Below are 22201 nucleotides of genomic sequence, written 5' to 3'. Positions count from 1 at the left end.
CCATTTATGTTGTCACAAATGGCAGAATTTCCTTCCTTTAATAGCTGAAGTATATTCTATTGTCTCTCTGTGTGTATACATTTTATCCCACATTTTCTTTATCCATTTATCCACTGATGGAAACTTAGATTATTATCTTATCTTGCCTATTATAAATAATGCTGTAGTGAACATGGGGGTACATATATCTTTTTGTCTTAATATTTTCACTTTGTTTTCTTCAGATAAAGACCCAGAACTGAAATTGCTGGATCATATGGTGGTTATGTTTTAAATTTTTTGAGGAACCTTCATACCGTTCATACCGTTTTCTGTAGTGGCTGCACCAATTTACTTTCCTACCAATAGTGTATAAGGGTTTCTTTTTCTCTACATCCTCTCCAACATTTTTGACTTCTTATCTTTTTTGATAAGAGCCAGTCTAACAAGTGTAAGGTGATATCTCACTGTGGTTTTGATTTGCATTTCGCTGCTGATTACTGGTATTGAGCATTTTTTTTCAGGTACCTGTTGTCTGTCTGTGTCTGCTTTGGAACAATGTCTATTCAGATTGTCTGTCCATTTTTTTTAATGGGTTGTTTCTTTGCTATTGAATTGTATGCCCTATATATTTTGACTACTAACTCCTTATCAGATATATGTTTTGCAAATATTTTCTCCCATTCAGTAGCCTTTTCATTTTGTTGATAGTTTTTTTTTGCTGTGCAGAAGCTTCTTAGTTTGATATAATCCCACTTATTTAGTTTTCCTTTTGTTGCCTTGCTTTTGAGTCAGATTTTTTAAAAAAATTATCACCAAGGTTGATGTCAAGGATCTTATTGCTTTTATTTTAGATGTTTTGAAATATTGGTGTCATGTGGCAATTCTCATGGCGTGGATGTTGTCTATCAGAATCTTAATCAGACAAAAAACAATGCTTCTCATTTTCAGAAGAATATGAGAAGAAAAAAGCCATGATGTCCACCCCTCTTTTCCAATCATATTGCCATCACTCTACTTAAGTCCCATATAAACTCACAACTAAGCTATTATGTTAGCTTCCTGTTTATACTTTTAACTCACTTCGTTCAGTGTATACCATATTGATTTTCTAAAATAGCACGTTTTCTCAGTAGGTGACTTTACTTCCTATTTCACAAAGACTATATCAAGCATGAATGCTCTTAGTTCCTGCCCTCCCCCTCCCCACCTTCTACAAACACAACTTGCCTCTTTTCTCTGTTACAAACCTTGATTCTAATCCAGCCACTTGTGCTCTGGATCTCATTCTCTCCCATCTCCTCTGGGACCTGGATCCATCTGCTGCCTCTTTTCTGTCTTGTATCTTTAACCTTTTCCTCTCCTTTAGCTCCTTACCTTTAACCTATAACCAGACTCAACTCTATCTCAGCATAAAAAAGCAAAGTGCGTTTCTCAAGCTGCCACCCTGCCTTTCTCCTTCTCCTCACCCCCGAGCTTCAGGAAAGCCTGTGCTCTATTTGCTCTGCACACTTGTTTCCCCAATGTATCTCTCTGAAACTGCTCTATAAACATTACCTGTGGTTGCTTAGGTACTAAATCCAGTAGGCAGCTTTCATTATTTTTTATCCTGTCTTCAGCTTTGTCTTCAGTTTGGGCCAAAATCTTTCTTTGTGTAATCATTCTTATAACTCTATAATCATTCCTTCTTACTCTTCCTCTGCCTACCCTCAGCTACTGGTGTATCCCACTGATCAGTTCTTTGTGGTCCCTTCTCTGCCGATGGTCTTCAGGCTGATGGCATCATCATACGCTGAAAACTCCAAAATTCTCTTTTCCTCAGCTTTTCCCTGTTTGCTGAACTCAGTTGCACATAACCCAGCATTTCCACTGAACATGCCTACTTGGATGTGCAGCATATTTTATTATAATACCCTATTTTCCATATCTTGGTAAATAGCACTGCCATCTATCAATTGTCCAGATCAGAAACATGGAGAAGATTCTGTTCTTGCTGTTTATAAATACCTAATCCAATTAGGCATGATGTCCTGTGCATTTTACTAAAGTATGTCTATAAGCTTAGTTTTCTTATTCACTTTATTTGACTAAAATAGTTCTTTAGCTACTCACTAAAGTAAGATGGCACCATATTGACAGTCAAATAAAAATATTAGTTCTTGTTATTAGACTGTCATAGTGAGTTCCAAATCTTTTGTAAAAAACATCTAGAAATTTAGGCCAAAACTGTAGTTCATGAAAAATTAAAATATAACAATGTGATCATACCCTTCACACAATGACACTTGTTATTTTAGATAGCAGCTATCACCAAAAAAAGAAAAAAAAAAAAAACCAGAAAATAACAAGTGTTGGCAAAGATGAAGAGAAACTGGAACTATTGTATAGTATTGGTGGACACATGAAATACAACTATGGAAAACTTTATGGCAGTTCCTCAAAAAATTAAACAGAGAATTACCTTATGACCCAGCAATTCCACTTCTAAGTTCATATACGAAAGAATTGAAAGCAGGGACTAGAACAAATATTTGTACACCCATGTTGATAGCAGTATTATTCACAATAGCCAAAAAGTGGAAACAGCTTAATGTCTATTGACAGATGAACAGATACAGGCTTAATGGAATATTACTCAGACTTAAAAGTGAGTGAAATTCTGACATACAGTACAGTGTTGAAGACACTATGATAAGTGAAATAAGCCAGACACAAAAGGACAAATTATATGATTCCACTTATATGAGGTATCAGGAATAGTCCAATTCAGACAGAGAGTAGAATGGTGCTTGTGGGCTGGGAAGCTATTTTTTAATGGGTATAGAGTTTGAATTTAAGATAATGAAAAAGCTCTGAAGATGTATAATGGTAATGGTTGCATAATAGTATGAATGTACTTAATGCTGCTGGACCATACACTTAAAAAGTCAAATGGTTAAATATTGTTGTATTTTACTACTGTTGTATTCAGCTCAGGCTGCTATAACAAAAATACCACAGGTTGATTGGTTTAAACAATAGACATTTATTTCTCACTGTTCTGGAAGCTAGGATGTTTAAGATTAAGATGGCAGCAAACTCAGTGTCTGTTGAAGTCCTACTTTCATGCCTGTGGATGGTGGCCTTCTTGCTGCATGGCCACATGGCTGAAATGTCATCTCTTTCTTCTTATAAAAGACACTAATCCCATTCACAAGGGCTCCAGCCTCATGTTCCCAAAGCCCCATCTCCAAATACTATCACAACGGGAATTTAGGTTTCAACATACATGAATTTTATGAATTTGAGGGAGCACAAACAATTCAGTCCCATAGAAGCCATTTAAAATTAGAATATATTTATCAGATTTTTTAAAGCCATCCTTCTTGATACATCTTTCTTTAGACTTCCAGAAGCAGAGACTTTTTCCTTAACAAAACACAGTGTGAGAACTAACTGAAGGGAGTGGTTTCTTGCCAGAAGGGATAAGGGAATGGTTCTGAGAGGCAATCAGAGATGTCAAAGTGCGCTCTGAAACTCCTGGGTGAAAAGAAATGGAAAACTGGGTGCCACTAATGGTAAAGAACCCACCTGCCACTGCAGAAGATGTAAGAGACACAGGTTCGATCCCTAGGTCGGGAAGATCCCCTGGAGCAGGGCATGGCAACCCACTCCAGTATTCTTGCCTGGAGAATCTCAAGGACAGATGAGCCTGGTGGGCTTCCATCCGTCGGGTCGCAGAGTCCGGCAGGACTGAAGCGACTTAACGCGTGCGTGCACAGCTGTGAAGGACATCCTCCTACTGGCTCTGTCCCCTTGACTGCAAAGATGCCTTCCTCACTCCTCTACTTGTATCCCTCCAGAGTGTTTCCTAGCTTGAACAAGACCCTTCCTACTTCTGTTAAAGCAAACAATGCACTCCAAAACAAAATAGAACTATACTTAGCAAAAAAAGAAAAAGTTTAAAAATACATGCATTTTTGCAGTCCTTATGAAGCAATCTAAAAGCTGAATAAAAGAGAAAAGCAACTCAAAATTAGAACAAAGACCTTGGGAGCTCTAACGTGAAAATATGTGTATCATTGTTAAGTGCCAAAGTAAATACAGCATGCAAACCCCAAACTGCTTATCTGTGTGGTTTCCATAGTGTCAATATATATGCAAAGTTGGTCTGGCTGCACTGAGAGACATTAAAGGTCATGGAAGTAAAAACAAAAGTCAGACTCTCTCTGTGAACATTTGGCAAGGAAGTGTCAAGTTTCCTCCACACTTTCTCAGTTCTAGAGAAATGAGCGAGGGGTGGCAGTAATGTTCTCCCCTTCCCCCCACTGCCCCCTTCCTCTCTCCTCCAGTCCCAATCCCCCATGAATTACAGCATTATTTTCTTTTGAGTCCCAGGAAATGAAATTCAAATTTACAGTGAAAGGGTACCTAAGGAAAGAGATGACCTGTTCCTTTTAATAAATATTTTCATATTTAATTACATCATAGTTAAAATGAGAAGAGCTTTAAAAACTGACCTGCTTTGCGGGGGGAGAAATAAGATATTCTTCAAAATGCTCTCTCCTTTCAAGTCTAAATAGCTTCAGATAAGTGAATAACAGGAATACCTGCTATAGCAACATAGCATCAGGATGACTGGCATGAATAGGACATCGCCCAGTTTTCACTGGTTGTGCTACAGTTTTTGAGCATAGATTAGGAGGCTCCTGAAATTCTAAGTGGATGTGGTAACAAATTATATCAATTATAAAAGCTACACTCAGTGGGATGGTTTTGCCTTATTATTTTAGAAGTTTAACAGCAGATATATACGGGGATGGTTTTAGGTTCTGTTTGTTCTTTTAGTGGAAAGGAATGGAAATTTAGCAGTGATTTATTCTACAAGCATTTATTGAATGATTACTGTATGCTGGGCACTCTGCTGGGCACAGTTGTGAGTTGTTTGAAACTCACATCTGTTGAGTAACTCCCCTAAGGTCTCACTACTGATAAACAACAGCACAAGTCCATGCTTTGAACTCCTATTCTATGTTACTTCTCAATTACTTCTGTGAAAAAGGCAGGGTTCTGCATTGTATGTCCCTGTATCTTCTTACTCCTTCACGTCTGATTCGCAGCCCCTGTGCGCTAGAACAGTGTCCATCTCATCAGTCCTCTCCTGTGGAGCAAAACGGTCGATAGGTCTTAATGCATGTGCGCTCATTCACTTCAGTCATGTCTGACTCTTTGTAACCCTGTGGTCTGTAGCCCGCCAGGCTCCACTGTCCATGGGATTCTCGAGGCAAGAATACTGGAGTGGGTTGCCATTTCCTTCTCCAGGGGATCTTCCTAACCCAGGAATCGAACCCATTTCTCCTGCGTCTCCCGCACTGCAGGTGGATTCTTGACCCACTGAGCCTTGTGGGAAGCCCATAGGCCTTGACAGCTGGCTCCAAATTCCACACACGTGTTACTGCTGCTACAGGGACCACTACTGCTGCACTTAATAGTGCTGCTTCGGTTACTGTGTTCTGTGTGTGTGCTCAGTTGCTCAGTCATGTCCAACTCTGTGCAGCTCCATGGACTGTAGCCTGCTAGACGTCTCTGTCTGTGGAATTTTCCAGTCAAGAATACCAGAACGGGTTGCCATTCCCTACTCTAGGGGATCTTCCCGACCCAGGGATTGAACCTGCATCTCTTGCACCTCCTGCTTTGACAGGTGGATTCTTTACTTCTGAGCCACCTTTATTACTATACTATTAACAATTGATAATCTTCACTGACTCCTTACTGTGTAACTGGAACTCTGCTAAAAGCTTTGTAAGCCTTCTTTCATTTAATACTTTCAATGGTGGTTGACTGTATATGCTCTTGAACAGGCTGTGTTAGTTAGATCCAATCCTCTGTTCATTAGCTGTGTGACCAAGGGCAAGTTATTTAATGTTCTTGATTCTTGATTTCCTTATCTATAAAACAGAAATAATAAAAAAGTATCTGTCTAGGAGAGTTGTTGAGAAAATTAAGTAATATAATTTAGAGAAGTAACTATGAGACAGTAAGTTCTGTTCCAAGATGGCAGAATAGAAGGACATGCATTCGTCTTCTCCTGCAAGAATATGTGACATGTATTGACTACAAATCATTATTATTAATACAAATGTAATTTCATCCATCTGTAAAATTCCTGCCATGTTCATACAGCCCAGTTATGAGTCCTTTTTGCTTTGGTCTCCCATATTTTTATTCCAGTTCCCTGCCTGGAACTGAAACCTGTTTTGAAACCATTTCAGTTGGCTGGATCTCTGACAGCCTGTTCTCTTTTCCTGGGAACTGGATCTTGTCTCCTATGTCATCAGCCTCTGGATGGGATGCTACATATCACTCCCTGCCAGTGAAGCGACTTGATTTTTAATATTCCCATTGCTATCATATTCCAGGCAAATTAGGTCCCATTAACTTTGTCTTTGACTGAGCTCCAGTTCAACATTCTCCTTCATAAACGCCAATTTGAACTGCTGAACGGTTTTCCCACCTTGCTCAATCCTGCTTCTTGCCCTTCTCTACAAACTGACTTTGAAATCAGTACACCTGGAGGTCAAACTCATCTAAGATATAGTTATAGTTATAAAGGACCAAAGATGAAAATACATAGTCCTGCCCTAAATGAACTTGTGCTGTGCTTAGTCGTTCAGTCATGTCTGACTCTTTGGGATCCTGTGGACTGTAGCCTGCCAGGCTTCTCTGTCTGTGGGGATTATCCAGGCAAGAATACTGGAGTGGGTTGCCATGTCAGCCTCCAGGGGATCTTCCCAACCCAGGGACTGAACCCGTGTCTCCTGCCTTGCGGGCAGATTCTTTACTGTCTAAGCCACCAGGGAAGTCCTTCTCCGGGGATCTTCTTGACCTAGGAATTGTACTGGAGTCTCCTGCATTGCAGGTAGATTCTTTACCAGCTGAGCTACCAGGGAAAAATGAACTTACAATCTTTATAAAATAGAAAAAATGCAAGACATAGCTTATATATCCCCTTGGATTCCACCGATCTTGCCTGCCCTGTGTTCTAGACCTTCAGTTATTTCTCAAAAGCTTCTATAGTATATCTACTCTGTGCCTCGCATGGTTCTGATGTCTGGAGCCAACTCATTGCATAACTAAGAATCCTGACCCTCCACTTTGGTTATCTATCACCTTGTAGCCAGGTAACCAGTCACATGCTCAGAGTCACTGGCTGCTTTTTCCATTTTTGGGGTTCTGATGAATTGAGCTATTTCAAATCCTGAAAGATGATGCTGTGAAAGTGCTGCACTCAATATGCCAGCAAATTTGGAAAACTCAGCAGTGGCCACAGGACTGGAAAAGGTCCATTTTCATTCCAATCCCAAAGAAAGGCAATCCCAAAGAATGTTCAAACTACAGCACAACTGCACTCATCTCACACGCTAGTAAAGTAATGCTCAAAATTCTCCAAGCCAGGCTTCAGCAATACGTGAACTGTGAGCTTCCAGATGTTCAATCTGGTTTTAGAAAAGGCAGAGGAACCAGAGATCAAATTGCCAACATCTGCTGGATCATTGAAAAAGCAAGAGAGTTCCAGAAAAACATCTATTTCTGCTTTATTGACTATGCAAAAGCCTTCCACTGTGTGGATCACAATGAACTGTGGAGAATTCTTCAAGAGATGGGAATACCAGACCACCTGACCTGCCTCTTGAGAAACCTATATGCAAGTCAGGAAGCAACAGTTAGAACTGGACATGGAACAACAGACTGGTTCCAAATAGGAAAAGGAGTACGTCAAGGCTGTATATTGTCACCCTATTTATTTAACTTATATGCAGAGTACATCATGAGAAACGCTGGGCTGGAAGAAGCACAAGCTGGAATCAAGATTGCCAGGAGAAATATCAATAACCTCAGATATGCAGATGACACCATCCTTATGGCAGAAAGTGAAGAGTAACTAAAAAGTCTCTTGATGAAAGTGAAAGAGGAGAGTGAAAAAGTTGGCTTAAAGCTCAACATTCAGAAAACTAAGATCATGGCATCTGGTCCCATCACTTCATGGGAAAACAGTGGAAACAGTGTCAGACTTTATTTTTCTGGGCTCCAAAATCACTGCAGATGGTGATTGCAGCCATGAAACTAAAAGACGCTTACTCCTTGGAAGAAGAGTTATGACCAACCTAAATAGCATATTAAAAAGCAGAGACATTACTTTGCCAACAAAGGTCCGTCTAGTAAAGACTATGGTTTTTCCAGTGGTCATGTATGGATGTGAGAGTTGGACTGTAAAGAAAGCTGAGCGCCAAAGAATTGATGCTTTTGAACTGTGGTGTTGGAGAAGACTCTTGACAGTCCCTTGGACTGCAAGGAGATCCAACCAGTCCATCCTAAAGGACATCAGTCTTGGGTGTTCATTGGAAGGACTGATGCTGAAGCTGAAACTCCCAATACTTTGGCCACCTCATGCGAAGAGTTGACTCATTGGAAAAGACCCTGATGCTGGGAGTGATTGGGGGCAGGAGGAGAAGGGGATGACAGAGGATGCGATGGCTGTATGGCATCACCAACTCGATCGACATGAGTTTGAGTAAACTCCGGGAGTTGGTGATGGACAGGGAGGCCTGGCGTGCTGCGATTCATAGGGTCGCAAAGAGTCAGACACAACTGAGCGACTGAACTGAACTGACTGAGGCTTACAAGAAAATATGGGATAAGTAGAGATTTTCTTTCTGATCATATTTTTCTACACAAACCTCTCTCACCAGAACTTCACCCTCCCCTAACATACACAGCACCCTAGTATGACGAAAATTCTTTTGCCTTCAGGGTTAGCATTTGATCTAGAATTCCGCTTCCACTAACTCTGGAAGAAAAAATTTTTCTTTGAAAAATGAAAGGATAAATCCTTTCATTCCACAATTAGAGATAAGGAGCTTACAACACAAATACCTGAATCAGCTTTAGCTATAAATGAGGAAATCACACTCTTTTTTGTTTTGATGGAGGAGGAGAGTTGGAGAGCAGAAAGGCAATGTGGGTCTTCAGAAGCGGACAGAGCAGCCTGGAGGCAGGCAAGATGACTTTATCCAATTATACAATTTATTCACAGTTCTGCACTGTTCATCTTCATCTGATAACAAGCAAAGAAAAGCTGGGCATAGCAGTCCTGTGGGGACAGACTCAGACAAATTATAATGGAAACTGTGATCAGATAATAAGCTTAAGCAAAGATCTAATCCATGATGGAATATTTATAAAAAGCAGAATGAATTCCATGTGGAATATCAACTGTATTAAACAAGGCAATTATAATCTGATGCTGGATAGTATGGAACTGAATGAATATTATAGTTCAGATTTTGCTGCAGCAAATGTTGTTTCAAAAAAATTCTTTATAGAAGAAAATCTAAACCTGCTCTTGGAATGATAGGCCATTTAGTTAAAATCATATTTGTTACACTTTATTAGCATGGATAGTTATTACATGGATAGTGATAGAGCTGTTATTTGAACTCAAATTCAACATTTCTAACTACTAACTGAACTATACCCAGCACCTTCTGTTAAGAATCACTGTACTACAATGACCTATTTTGCTGAAAAATAAATATTATCGCACCTCTACCTTTCAAAATTTTCAGTTTAAAAATTTAGCATAGCATTCCAAGCTCTTTATAATCCACTTCTAACCTCAATATTGACCCCAGTTATTTCATTTTAGTATCCCATCACATTTGCTTACATTCAGTAAATATGCATTGAGCTAGCCCTGTATTAGGTAAAAAGAATATAAGTACCCTCCAGAGTAACGACAGAATAACTAGGAAGAAATTGCCACAGAAGAGGTTACATATGAGTTGAACCTTAAATATGGGTAGTATTCCAGCAGGAGAATGAGCTAAGGACTCTTAAGGCAGACACAATATGGGTACCCTAGACATGCTTGGCATTTTCCTATTACATTGCCTTTTAAGACAAAAATGGAACCTTGGTACTGGGACAGCATGAGGTGGTATAAAGAAACTAGATTGGAGAACAAGAGACTAGAACTAACCATGCTGGACTAGCCACTTCAAGGCCTTGCTTTCCGTCTTTTCATCTATTGATAAAGAGGGTTTAACTAATACCTATTAAAGACTGCTTCAAGCTGTAATAAACATCATTCTGTGGTTGAGGAACAAGATGTATTCCATTATCTTATGTACAAATGCATGGAGGAAAAACTATTACAAGAGTCATGGTTAACAACTTGGGCTCTGCTACTCACTTGTTTTATGGTCAAGAACAAGATTCTTGACTACCTGATGCTTTGATTTCCTTAGCTGATCATGTAAGGTTGTTGGAAGGGTTGACTCATAATGTAATACTTTGTATTAATGAATATAAAGTACATTGCCTGGCATATATCAAGAGTTCAATGTTAACTGTTTGATATAATTATATGTGCATTCACATGTGTTTGTATGTACACACACACATAGACAAAATACCTGCACTTATATGGGTAGAAATTTCACGTAGTATTCGAACTATGTGGACTTCGAAAATGCAATGAAACAATAAAAATCTGATTTGTATTCTTAAATAGAAGCAATTTTTTTTTCAAATGACAGTGTGCACCTTTAATATAACTTTTACTTTCGTTTTAAAAAGTGAAGAAATTGTACCATTCAATCTGTTCTTTTACTTTCTTATAACTTGGAGAAGTTTATTTTGCTTATAATAATTTACTTTCTAGATAGAAATACCTGTCCAACTATTTATATAACTTTGTATATAAATGACTGATATATATCCATTCAACAGGGTAAATGCAAATAATAGCTGTCATGTGTAAAATTCCTGTGTGCCAGGCAATTTTAAGAGTTTTACTCAGATTGTCTCATGTATCCTCATGACAGTTCTAAGAAGGAGAAATTATTTTTCCTATTTTACAAATGAAGAAAACAAAATGGAGAGAATTAAAAACACTGCCCAGGTCATATGACTAGTAAGTGCAGAGCCAATTCCATCCTAAGCCTTGCCTTTCCAGCCATGCTTCTCTTCCTTCCTTGCTTTGTGAGAGCTTGAAACTGTCTTGAGATCAATTCTTGATCATTAGTTACCAAATATGGCTAGTGATTAAATCTTCTAAGGACCCAAATGTCCATAAACAAAATGTGGTATATCCATGCAATGAAATACTCTTTGGCCATAAGAAGGAATGAAGTACTAATACATGCAACAATTTGGTTGGACCTTAAAACATTATGTTAAGGGAAAGAGGCCAGTCATACAAGATCACAAATTGTATGGTTCCATTTGTATGAAAGTCCAAAATAGGGAAATGTATAGAGTCAAGAATGGTGTGGACGGCAGGACAGTCAGAGAATAGCTAAAGAGTTTCCTTAGAAATGATAAAAGTGGTCTAAGGTTGACAGTGATGATATCTATCTGTGGTGGTCACAGATAGATATGACAGTGGTCATATCTATCTGTGAATATGCTAAAAACCACTGAAATGTATTCTTTAAGTAGGTGAATTCTATGGTAGGTAAATTATATCTCAATAAAACTGCTTTTTAAAAAAGTCCTCTGGGGAACTTTTTAAACAATTCTGGTTCTCAGGTTCTGCCTCACCCTACCTCCAGAAGCCCCACCTCGATAAGATTCCAGTTTGATAAATTTAGATTGGTTCTCTGTTGTAATTTAGTCACTAAGTCCTGTCTGATTCTTTGTGACCACATGGACTGAAGCCCGCCAGGCTACTTTGTCCATGGGATTTTCCAGGCCATAATACTGGAGTGGATTGGCATTTTCTTCTCCAGGGAATCTTTCCGGTCAAATCTGTGTCTCTTGCACACATCTCCTGCATTGCAGGCAGATTCTTAACCATTGAGCCTTTTACATTTTAATGATAGGCTAGTTAAGTGACCAGAAAATACATTTAAGGAATGGACAGTAAACTGAAAGGGATGAAAAACAAGAACTTCCAACCAATGGTTAACCATATTTCATGATTATATATATGTAACTACTTGCATTTCTTGGGGGATTTCTATTCAAATTGGACCTCTGAAAAGACTGCATCTTATTATTCTAAAGTTTCAAATGCATTTCAGTTTCTTTAGAATGTGTTAGGCTTTTGCTGACTAAGCAGCATTACCTCTTAGTAGAGGTCCAATGCTATAATTTGACCCCTCTGGCAAATTAAATACAATTATGCAAATTACCAGGATTTGGGCATAATCTAATTAGTACAATACATATGCAGCAGATAATAATTTCCCTGGCTGAAAACTAGATTGTCTTATTTCATGTTTGAAATATGTTTTAGAAAAACATTCTACTATGTAAGCAAGATTTCATTATCTTATATATACTATTTGCTCAGCTCTGTAATGGACATGTTTAGAAAAATAAAACCAAAAATGGAATCTTCAAGTGATGATGTATTTTTTCAGAAATTCATAATTACCAAACAGGATATTCCATGAAACTAGAAAGAAAATTCAAGTGGAAATGATTGCTTTCCACTAATAAAGTATGTGTAACATTGCTATAACTTTTCTTTTTATATAACTACAATCGGTGTCAAGTATGATTTAATGGAGATAATTCTGTTCATTTAAACGTAAAAGTTTAGGAGTTTAAAACTGACCTGAATTAAATTCATACCAATAAATTCCAGTCACACACTTTCTGAATGGTATTTATAATCATGAGATTGAGTGCACTCTTTTTTAAATATGTGAACCCTATTAGCATTAATCAGTATTACATGTATGCACTGAGCAGAAATCAGGAAAGATTTTTTTTTTTAGAGCTCCTTACTGAGGAAACTAAAGAAATTATCCCTCTTATGTAGAGAAAAAAGAAGCTTTCTTTTTGTTTCTTCCTACAAAAGTGAATTTCATATGTAAGAGAAGTACTGACTAATAGCATTGGATATTGGCCTTTTATGTAGAGGAAATTAATGTACGGGTGTACCAAGGCCTCCAGTGTGCTATTGTCATTTCCAAGTGTGTGAACACAGCCTTCACTCATTTATTCTTAGCTTTTCCAGGAGACTGCCAACAAGCACAGCCAGCTCTCAAGCTGTATTGCGCAAAGATTTGCAGCCCACAAAGATCGGGAGTTTTTTTCAAAGGTAACGTCAAGGTCATAAAAGCCCCTAAACAGCTGTTAGGGAGTTACAACACTTAAGAAAACAGTGGCCTGTGTTAGCTCTTTGTTCTGTTAGCAGAGAAATGCTCAGTTTGGTGGATAAAGAGGAGAAAAAAGTCCTGTTAATTCTATCTTTCTTAATCTACTTATAAACTCGTAGTGACAAGTATATTCCTGAGAAATAAAGCTGCACAAGCAGTGTTTGTGTTGTGAGTATATGTGAAAGCATTAATGAATAAGCATATTTCTAAGTGATGTTACCAGCTATTTTCATTATGCCAGGAGCTTCCCCGCCACGGACCACAGAACCTTGTGATGGGGAGGGTGGCACAGAGTCAGGGCAAATCCGCAGAAGTGGGGTGGGCAATAATCCAGATGGACCTGTAGATTTTAATTGAGTATTATTAAAAATACAAGAACTGAAATGTGACAGGAGAGGGCCCTCAAACATTTTACTCTAGAAACAAAAGTAAATCATCTCATAATTTGGATCTGCTTCAAAAATAATATGGGTGGAACAAGTAGGTGTGTTATAGATGAAACAAGATTGGTCATGAGTTGAGCATTGTTGAAGCCACATAATGAATACATAGAGATTTAGTCTAGCCTTCTTTTTAACTTGGTGGCTTTTGAAATTTTCCCTTATGATAAGCTTGAATATTATTATATTCAAAAAGGTTAGGAACTACTGTGTTATGTTAAATTGTCAAGTGATTTTGATTAAAAAATATTTCACTAGATACTCAAGCAGTCAAGTTGTTGAAAACAAACATTAAAATGGTTTTCTAAAGACTATATAAAAGATATTGTTAATCACTTGTTTACTATAGGGATGCCCAGATCTACTGTTTGTAAACTTAACCTAATCTTTATCTCTCAGCAAAAGTTAAACGGGGAAAACATAGCATGCATACTCCTATAATGAGTTACAGGATATATCGATTGAGAGAAATCTAAAAATTAAAATGCATTTTTCACTGTTTCTTGTTAAGCCCTTTTTTCCTCTCTTCCTCCCTCTCTCTCTTTCTCTCTGTTTTACTCTGATGCAGCTATATTTACCCAAAATTTGAAGATAATGACCTATTTCAAAATTTAAGCGGCAACACAAATTAGAATGCGTCCTTTTGGTCTGTACAATCCGTCTTCAGCAACTGTTCTACTTTTCTTTAGCCTTGGCAAGCTATTCAGAACAACATTTCCTTCTTTTCATTCTGATGCTGGGTGATTGTTTGGTGCTGATACGACATTGGCTTTTCCCATAATTTAGCTAAGAGTGTTTTACACTAGGGAGTTTCAGTGTGTTTAGATTGTAAAACTTTTTCTGAACACTTTTGTAGCAGAACTCTATGTCTCAATAGCTCCAGCAAACTTAACTACTTTTTTTCCTGGATTTTTGTTAAAAGTTGATTCCAGTTTAACTTTAATGGATTACTGTCACTTTGCCTTGAAGATAAATTAACACACGCAAAGAGATGGTCCTTTCCTGTTCTATGTGTTGTTCCTGTGTACAATGTTGGCCTGTTTTATTTAGGTATATGCTGTTCCCTGAGGGTAAGCAACTTCCTGATTAGTCCTTAGGAGCAACTCCTGGAAAACTAATGTAATCCTGCATGTCAGCCACATGTGTTATGCTGGGTTGGGTCAAGACTTATGTGATCATGTGTATGCATGTGCCTTTAGTTATATAAGAGAATTATCACTTATCATAGTGTGGCTTAACATTATTATGTTACAGCAGCTTCCCAAATTCTTATTTCTTCCCTGATATGCATGATGAGCTGGCAAATAGGTTTTAAGATGTAGTTGTAGAAGAACGAGGCAGCCAATAGTAGGAGGTGTTGGCTGAGACACAAATAGTTATTTCAGAAGATTATGGTTGCTGTAGTAATACATTGCTATGATGTTGTACTCTCAGGATATGATTTTCTGCCTTCTACAGAACATTTTAGAAATGACTGCATTTCCAACACAAATATTAGACAAATGCTGTGTTCCTGTAGCATAATGGTCCTTAAACTTTCCTATTCACATGCAGCCTAATAGAATTGTTTTGACTTTTTATTTTATATTGGAGTACAGTTGATTTAACAATGTTGTGATAGTTTCAGCAAAGTGATTCAATTATACATATATGTGTGTATCTATTTTTCAGATTCTTTTCCCACTTAGGCAGCCCAAAAGAATTTTGCGAAAGCATGTGTCCCTCTTGCACATTGTTACAGTGGAAAATTTTTATTGTAAGTGCAAATAGTTACAGAGGATATAATTTCTCTCAGGGAAATATTTTACTTAAAAATTAAAATGTTGTATTCTTTTTTAATAGAAATTAATGTGTTCTAAATACCATAGCAATTTAATATCCCTACCATCCATTTAAAAAGTAAATATTTATGCTTTCTTTATAAGTATGTACATCATTTTTTCCCTTAAACTTATGTTTCCATTCCAGCTCATCCATAAGATATTATTCTAATATATGTTTATGCTTAAGTATCTTTTATTAATATTTTGACAAAAACATTTATATAAATTGAACTTTAAAATTTTAAAAATTTCCCATGAACATGAGGTCCAAACATCTCTGCCATAAGTCACCAGTATAATTATTATTAATATACAGTTGATTTTTAAAAGTTACATGATTTGACTTAACAGTAAGTATAATTTTATTAGAAATGCATCTCAATGAGATAAGTGTGAGGTGAATTAGGCTTTACAACCTTTTTAAAAGTGTGCCCTCTATTGCTTTTGTTTGGAGGATTTTGTTTTGTTTTATAATTAGTTTGTGTATCTATTGATGAATAGTTATTGCTTTTTGCTGGAGTAAGATAGGTTCAGCATCAATAAAATTTCTAGATTTTATTTTTAGAGACGCATTTCCTAAGAAGCCTGAGGCATATACCTAAGTAGATAGCTCTGCAAAGCGGGCTTTTTGTTTTTTAATTGAAAATTTACTTAACCTCTTTTCACTGCTTCTGAGTCATATGCCTTAAATTGCTCTGTATTTTGTTAGAAAATAATTTGGAAAGTTATCAGGGAAAAACTTAATGAGGATTCATACTTGACCATTATTTCCCACTGCTTTTCTTCTAGGACCTCTTAAGTGAGCAACTGAGATCTCAAAAAGTTCACCAAGACCTCCAGGATCCATCATCTTCCTCATCCTGAGTGCTGCTCCTGTTACTGCTGCTTCTCTGACCAGCCAGCCAGGAGGTGGTCAGCAGACAACATACCCAAAGACTGGCTCCTCCAGTTGGAGAAATGACCTTACTTCAAGGTGATTCAGGGAGTGAAGGTCAAGCCCCAGATGAGCTGTTTCTACAGTGGAAGCCCATTATTCAAGCCTTATCTTCATCTGTAAATTGTGAATACTATTCATATCTACTTGATTCAAGGTTCAGCTGAAATGACACCTGTGAAACTTCTTCCCCAGAACCATCTTAGCAAATGTATAAAATGCTGCATAAATATTAGTTGTTCCATATGGAGGATATTTGAATCTCATTCGTCCCAACCCTCTGGTCTCTATCAGGTAAACTGGGTCTGCTGACAGAGCATGAATATTAAGAAACATACAAAAATGCAGCCCACCCATTTGGACCTACTGCTGCATCTTGTTCTCTAACCACTTGGTTTCCTAGCAAAGATCTCATTAACCCACTGAAACCCTTCTTTGATGGGCATTCGGACAGGTACTTCCCTCAGCAGTCTCTCCTTAGATAGCCTTTAATGATATCCCTCATATTCCACACATTATATAGTGTTAGGCAAGAGGCACTCCTATCTTCTTCCTTGCTCTGTTACAGGCTGGGCTGATCCCAGACAACGGCTCAGTGGAAGGTTGATGGGACAAATATGTACCTTATCAGATATCCAATGAAGAAGAGAATTTAAGTAAATAAACCTGTTCGGTAAATACAGTACACAAGACTTCCCTGGTGGTACAGTGGGAAGGAATCCCTTGCCAGTGCAGGGGACCAAGGTTTGATCCCTGGATCGGGAACATCCCCTGGAGAAGGAAATGGCAACCTGCTCCAGCAGTCTTGCCTGGGAAATCCCATGGACAGAGGACCCTGGGGCGCCACAGTCCACGGGGTTGCAAAAGAGTTAGACACGACGTAGTGAGTAAACAACAAAAACAGCTCCACATTAACTGGTACAATGCTAAGAATTTTACAGATGCTCAATTAATATTTGTTGATAAGACCACTAAACATCCTTGCTTTCCTCAAATCTTTGCACATTTGAGTTTGTCTGGGTTCTGAAGTTCATCTCAAAATATTTTCTCTGAATACAAGGAAGCACATTGTGAGGTCTTTTGAAACTGAGAACTTGTCAACCTTTTTTTTTCTTTATATCCATAGACTTCCTAGAACAACTTCTTAAAAAGTCTATAGATAGTCTCTTTTACTTAAAAATTTTATTGTGACAAAATATATATCACATTAAATTTACCACTTTAACCATTTTTAAGTGCACAATTCAGTGGCATTAATTACATTTGCAATGTTGTGTCACTTTTTTTGTCAGCTGAATAGAATTCCTAATATGTTTGTGACAGAGACGGATGAAGTGTTAGCTAAGAAACAATTGTAGTGAGCTTTAAGAACATTTCATAATCACAAAATACTTATCAGAGGACACAAATACGTACAACATATGAATTGAGTAGGTCCTGAGCCCCATCCCATGGAGTTAGGAAATCCCCATAACTGTTGTGCAATGTGCAGCATCAGATCTTCGTTGGAACAGGATCGTCTTATGTCAGGCCAACAAAAACTTGGCATTGATGCATAATTAATGAACTGAGAAATGTATTAATGAGATTTCTCTCTAATTAATGTTTCCCCAATATCTGGCATGAAAGCAAAGCTGCATTAATTAGTAGAGTGGGTGTTTGTCTCTGTGTGTGTATGTGTGATTGTTTGTGGATGTTGTGCATCTGTGGTTATAGTCTGACATATTTCATTTGCAGTGTTTTTCCTTCCTGACTCTTATTCTCCTTCCTCATTTGCGCCCCCTCATCACTCCTTTTGTTTATCTCAGGACTGCCATTATGTTTTTGTGTGTGGATAGGGGGAAGGAGTGACAGATTGAACAATTCCATTTTTAGATGGATGTCAGCATACATGAATTCATCAATATTTCATAATCTAGGTGGTGAAAGCCCCTCCTTTTCTTAGAGCAAAGAGGACATTATGCTCTGTGTGTGCAGCTTAACTACCATTAATGTTAATTAAATCATGCAGGCAAAGCCCCTTTCTTGAGTTGATAACATGCTTTAGTGTACATCATCGTCAATTGTAAGTCAACTCTTAATCATCTTGGGTAGCAGGAGAGATAAATCCCCCTGCTGAGCAAAAGCACCTCATGCAGGGATTATTGGCCAACATTAGGATCTGAACTTAAAATTGTAACTCTTTCCTTTCCTTCGAACTTCTACTATTGTTAGTTAAGTCAAAAATTCCCCCAGGAAATGAACAAATACGAGTGTGTATGTGTTTATAAGCAGTGTGTGGGGTGCAGGGAGAAAGCAGAGATAAAGGAACATTGACGGCTAAGAGGAAGAATATTTTTTTATTCATGTTTTAGGGTTACAAAAGTACTTAATTCATTTTTTCAAAATCTTGTATTTGAATAACATGTCTTTGCAGATATAAAAGATCTTCCATGTGTTCTGATAGTATAATGAAATAGCCACTGCTGAAAAATTTACTCCTTACATGGGGTAAACATTTCTTCACTCCACAGATATTCATGAAATGTCTTATGTGCCAGGTCGTGACTTGCTACAAAGATAATTAAGACTAAGTTTTTGCTATCAAGGAGCTCCCTGATTAGTGGGAGAGACTGACACATAAACAGATACTTAAAACATGTGAGCAAGCAGTTCAGTTCGCTAGAGCTTAAATTCAAGCTAGAGAGTGATGAAAGGCACGGCTGGAAAGCTAGGGGAAGGCCGAAGAGAAAGCCTTGAATTACACATTGTGCTAGTCAGGGCAAGAACTGCTGCCACTACAATGGTTTGAAATGCTGGAAGTGCTGTTCTCACTCTCAGATCAGTTTAGTGCAAGCCATGGCTCTATCCAGGGCATTGAGGCTTCCTCCAGCATCTGCCCCATCTGTCAACAGACTGGAGAAGAGACGAGCGAGTTAGGCCTGGGCCCGCCTCGGGGTGACACACTTCACTTCTCCCCACGGTGATCACACGCCTCAGTTTATGCCTGAATTCCTAGGACAGCAATTAACAGTGCAAGTGTCCTCTTGCACTCCCAATAGTGTCCTAATTTGGGCAATACATTGTATGATCACCCTAACGTCTTCCACCTCCAGGGACCAGAATTCAATCACATCGTCGCACCTAACCTCAAGGGAGGCTGGGAAATCTATGTCAACAAGGGGAAAAGGCAGTGAATTTTGGTGAATGCAAGGCACTCCCCGATGCACATGTCAAAGCATTAGAGAGTTATCCTCTATATCCATTGCCTTTTAAACATTTCCTCCTAAATACTGATATGTCTTTGAAACCTTATTGCTTATCTTAAAAATTCATTTGAATTTTGGATCCTGCTCCATAATATATTTGTGTTTTTCTTTTTAATTAATTAATTATTTTTGTCTGTGCTGGATCTTCATTGCTGCGCTCTGGCTTTCTTTGGCTGCAAGCAGCGGGGGCGCCTTTCGAGTGCACAGGTGCACAGGTATCGAATTGGGGTGGCTTCTCTTGTTGAGAGATACAGGCTCTAGGTGCGTGGGCTTCAGTAGCTGTAGCACTCTGACTCAGCAGCTGTGGCCCATGGACTCAGTTGCTCTGTGGCATGTGGTATCTTCCTGGACCAGGAATCGAACCCGTGTCTCCTGCATTAACAGGCAGATTGTTGTCCACTATACCACCAGGGAAGTCTCCCATGTTTCTCCTAAAATAAGATTAATGTGCTTCTTTCTTCAAAAATCTTCACAGATAAATAATGCTCCAGGAATATTTGCCAAAGTTAGTTGTTATTTTATTGACTCCTAGAAGAGCCATACACCACTGAGACACACACCACTGAATAGTCTTAGACAGAATGACCTGGACAGATTTTCATTTTAAAAAGAACCCTCTGACACCTCTGTTAGTGTAGATTCCCAGTGGCAGATCAGAGAGACCAATCCAGGTTTTTACAGTTATCTGGGTGAAAGATGATAAGCCATCTGATTTAGGTTAGTGCTGGTAGAAATTGTAGGAGATTAATTCAACAGGACTGAACCAAGAAAGAATTTGACTATGTAAAAATTAAATGCTTCAGTAAAAACATAATAAAACTGTGAAGCAAGGGGCAAACTGGGGAAAACATTTGTGACACCTGAATGATATGAAAGATAAGGAGGTTGATATTCCTAATATTCAAAGTGGTCTTATGACTCAATAAGATAAAAAACTTTCTAATAGAAAAAATGGATGCAGCAATTTATCAAAGAATATAATTGCCCTACAAAATGTTAAAACTTCACTAACGATCAAAAAGTAGAAATAAAAAGACAAGAACTACTTTTCGTTACCAGATTAGTAAAGAAATTCTCATCATAGCACATATATATGTTCAAGGTTGGGCTTCCTCAGTGGTTCAGCAATAAAGAATCCGCCTGCAATGAAGGAGACACAGGAGGCACAGATTTGATCCCTGGATGGAGAAGATCCCCTGGAGGAGGAAATGGCAACCCACTCCTGTATTCTTGCCTGGAGAATCTCATGGACAGAGGAGCCTGGTGGGCTGCCGTCCATGGGGTCGAGAAAGAGTCGGATACAAATGAAGCAACTACGCATACACCACACGTACAAGGTATCAGTATCAGTGCTATCCTAACTGTTAAAATTGAAAAAAAGTATTTCTTTCGATGAAAGATTCGTTAAATAAATTACGACATATTCCTATCAATGGAAATTATACAACCATTAAAAAGTGAAAAAAATATTGTGTATATCTATGTTGATTGAAGTAGAAAGACTTCTGTGACCTGTTAAGTAAAAAAACAGAATGTTTCCCAACTCCTTGTGTAACATGCCTCACTTTCTATAAAATTGTCTGTATGTGTGTTCAGGAATGTGCATGTGTGTATATAGAGAGATATCTATAAGGCTGTTCCACAGAATATTAAAACAGTGCTTATTTCTAGGTAGTAGGGTAGGAGATAATTTTTAGTTATTTTTCTCTGTCTTTTTATATCGTTTTTAAATTTAAAAATAAATATTATTGTTTTATAAGTGAATAAAACTTTATTCTTTTTTGGGGAAAAAAACAGCAGGTATTTTATCCCTTGTAGTAAAAAATGAGGATGGCTTGATAATGAGTTGCATATAGAGAGTGAAGGAGAAGTCTTGGTCAAGGAGGACGTCCAGCTTTCTCATTCCTTCATTTTCTGGTATTGGATGAAAGGCAACCTCTTCTTAGTTACCTTTTTCTCCCATTGTCATTCCCTTTTCTGTGTAACTTCTCAGCTCAGATTCTGCCCCTCCTAACTCTGTATGCTGGTCACATTGTTAACCCTTCTAAAATTGTTTGTTTTATTTTAGGATACTCTCTTCATCTACTTTCCATAACTGAGTAGCAGAAGATTAGAAACGAGAGATATCACTGGAAATGACTGGCCTAAATATTCTCAGGTCTTCCCTGGTGGCTCAGACGGTTACGAATCTTCCTGCAATGTAGGAAACCCAGTGTCAATCCCTGGGTCAGGAAGATCCCCTGGAGAAGGGAATGGCTACCCACTCTCATATTCTTGCCTGGAGAATTCCATGGATAGAGGAGTCTGGTGGGCTACAGTCCATGGGATCCCAGAGAGTCGGACATGACTGAATGAGCATGCAAGTGCATAAAAAACAAAAAATAAGAAATGTATTGAGGATCCCAGTTTGGCATCAGAGAAGATGAGTGTATGAATAATGATGTTTAGTAGGGGCCCACTACTGGGTGGCTCTGTTTCATACTATTCAAAGTAGTGGTAAGACCTATGAATAGGGTAACCCAGTGGGTTGCAAAGTTTGGTAAGGAGCAGGAAAGGGTTCATTGTTGACTGCATTATTGCTAGAGCAGGAGGTTGAGTTGTGAAAACAATGGCCAATCTTGGTTAA

The 22201-nt window shown here is 38.2% G+C and overlaps 1 long non-coding RNA gene across 10 annotated transcripts in view; it reads left to right on the top strand.

The window, feature by feature from the left end:
- LOC122676600 overlaps nt 1-21331 on the top strand; it is a 123701-nt gene extending 102370 nt beyond the window's left edge. For 7 of the 10 annotated variants that reach the window (XR_006335613.1, XR_006335609.1, XR_006335616.1 and 4 more), the window contains 2 exons: nt 12980-13072; nt 16183-21331. This is a non-coding gene — a long non-coding RNA (uncharacterized LOC122676600). The remainder of the gene's footprint in view (nt 1-12979; nt 13073-16182) is intronic. The other 3 variants (XR_006335617.1, XR_006335610.1, XR_006335611.1) reach the window with 1 other exon arrangement.
- Nucleotides 21332-22201: the final 870 nt, after the last annotated feature.

The sequence above is a fragment of the Cervus elaphus genome, chromosome 20 (assembly GCF_910594005.1).
Source record: "Cervus elaphus chromosome 20, mCerEla1.1, whole genome shotgun sequence".
NCBI classification, from domain to species: domain Eukaryota; kingdom Metazoa; phylum Chordata; class Mammalia; order Artiodactyla; family Cervidae; genus Cervus; species Cervus elaphus.
The sequence above is the reverse complement of the archived record's forward strand: the minus strand, read 5'-3'. Positions and strand labels throughout refer to the sequence as shown.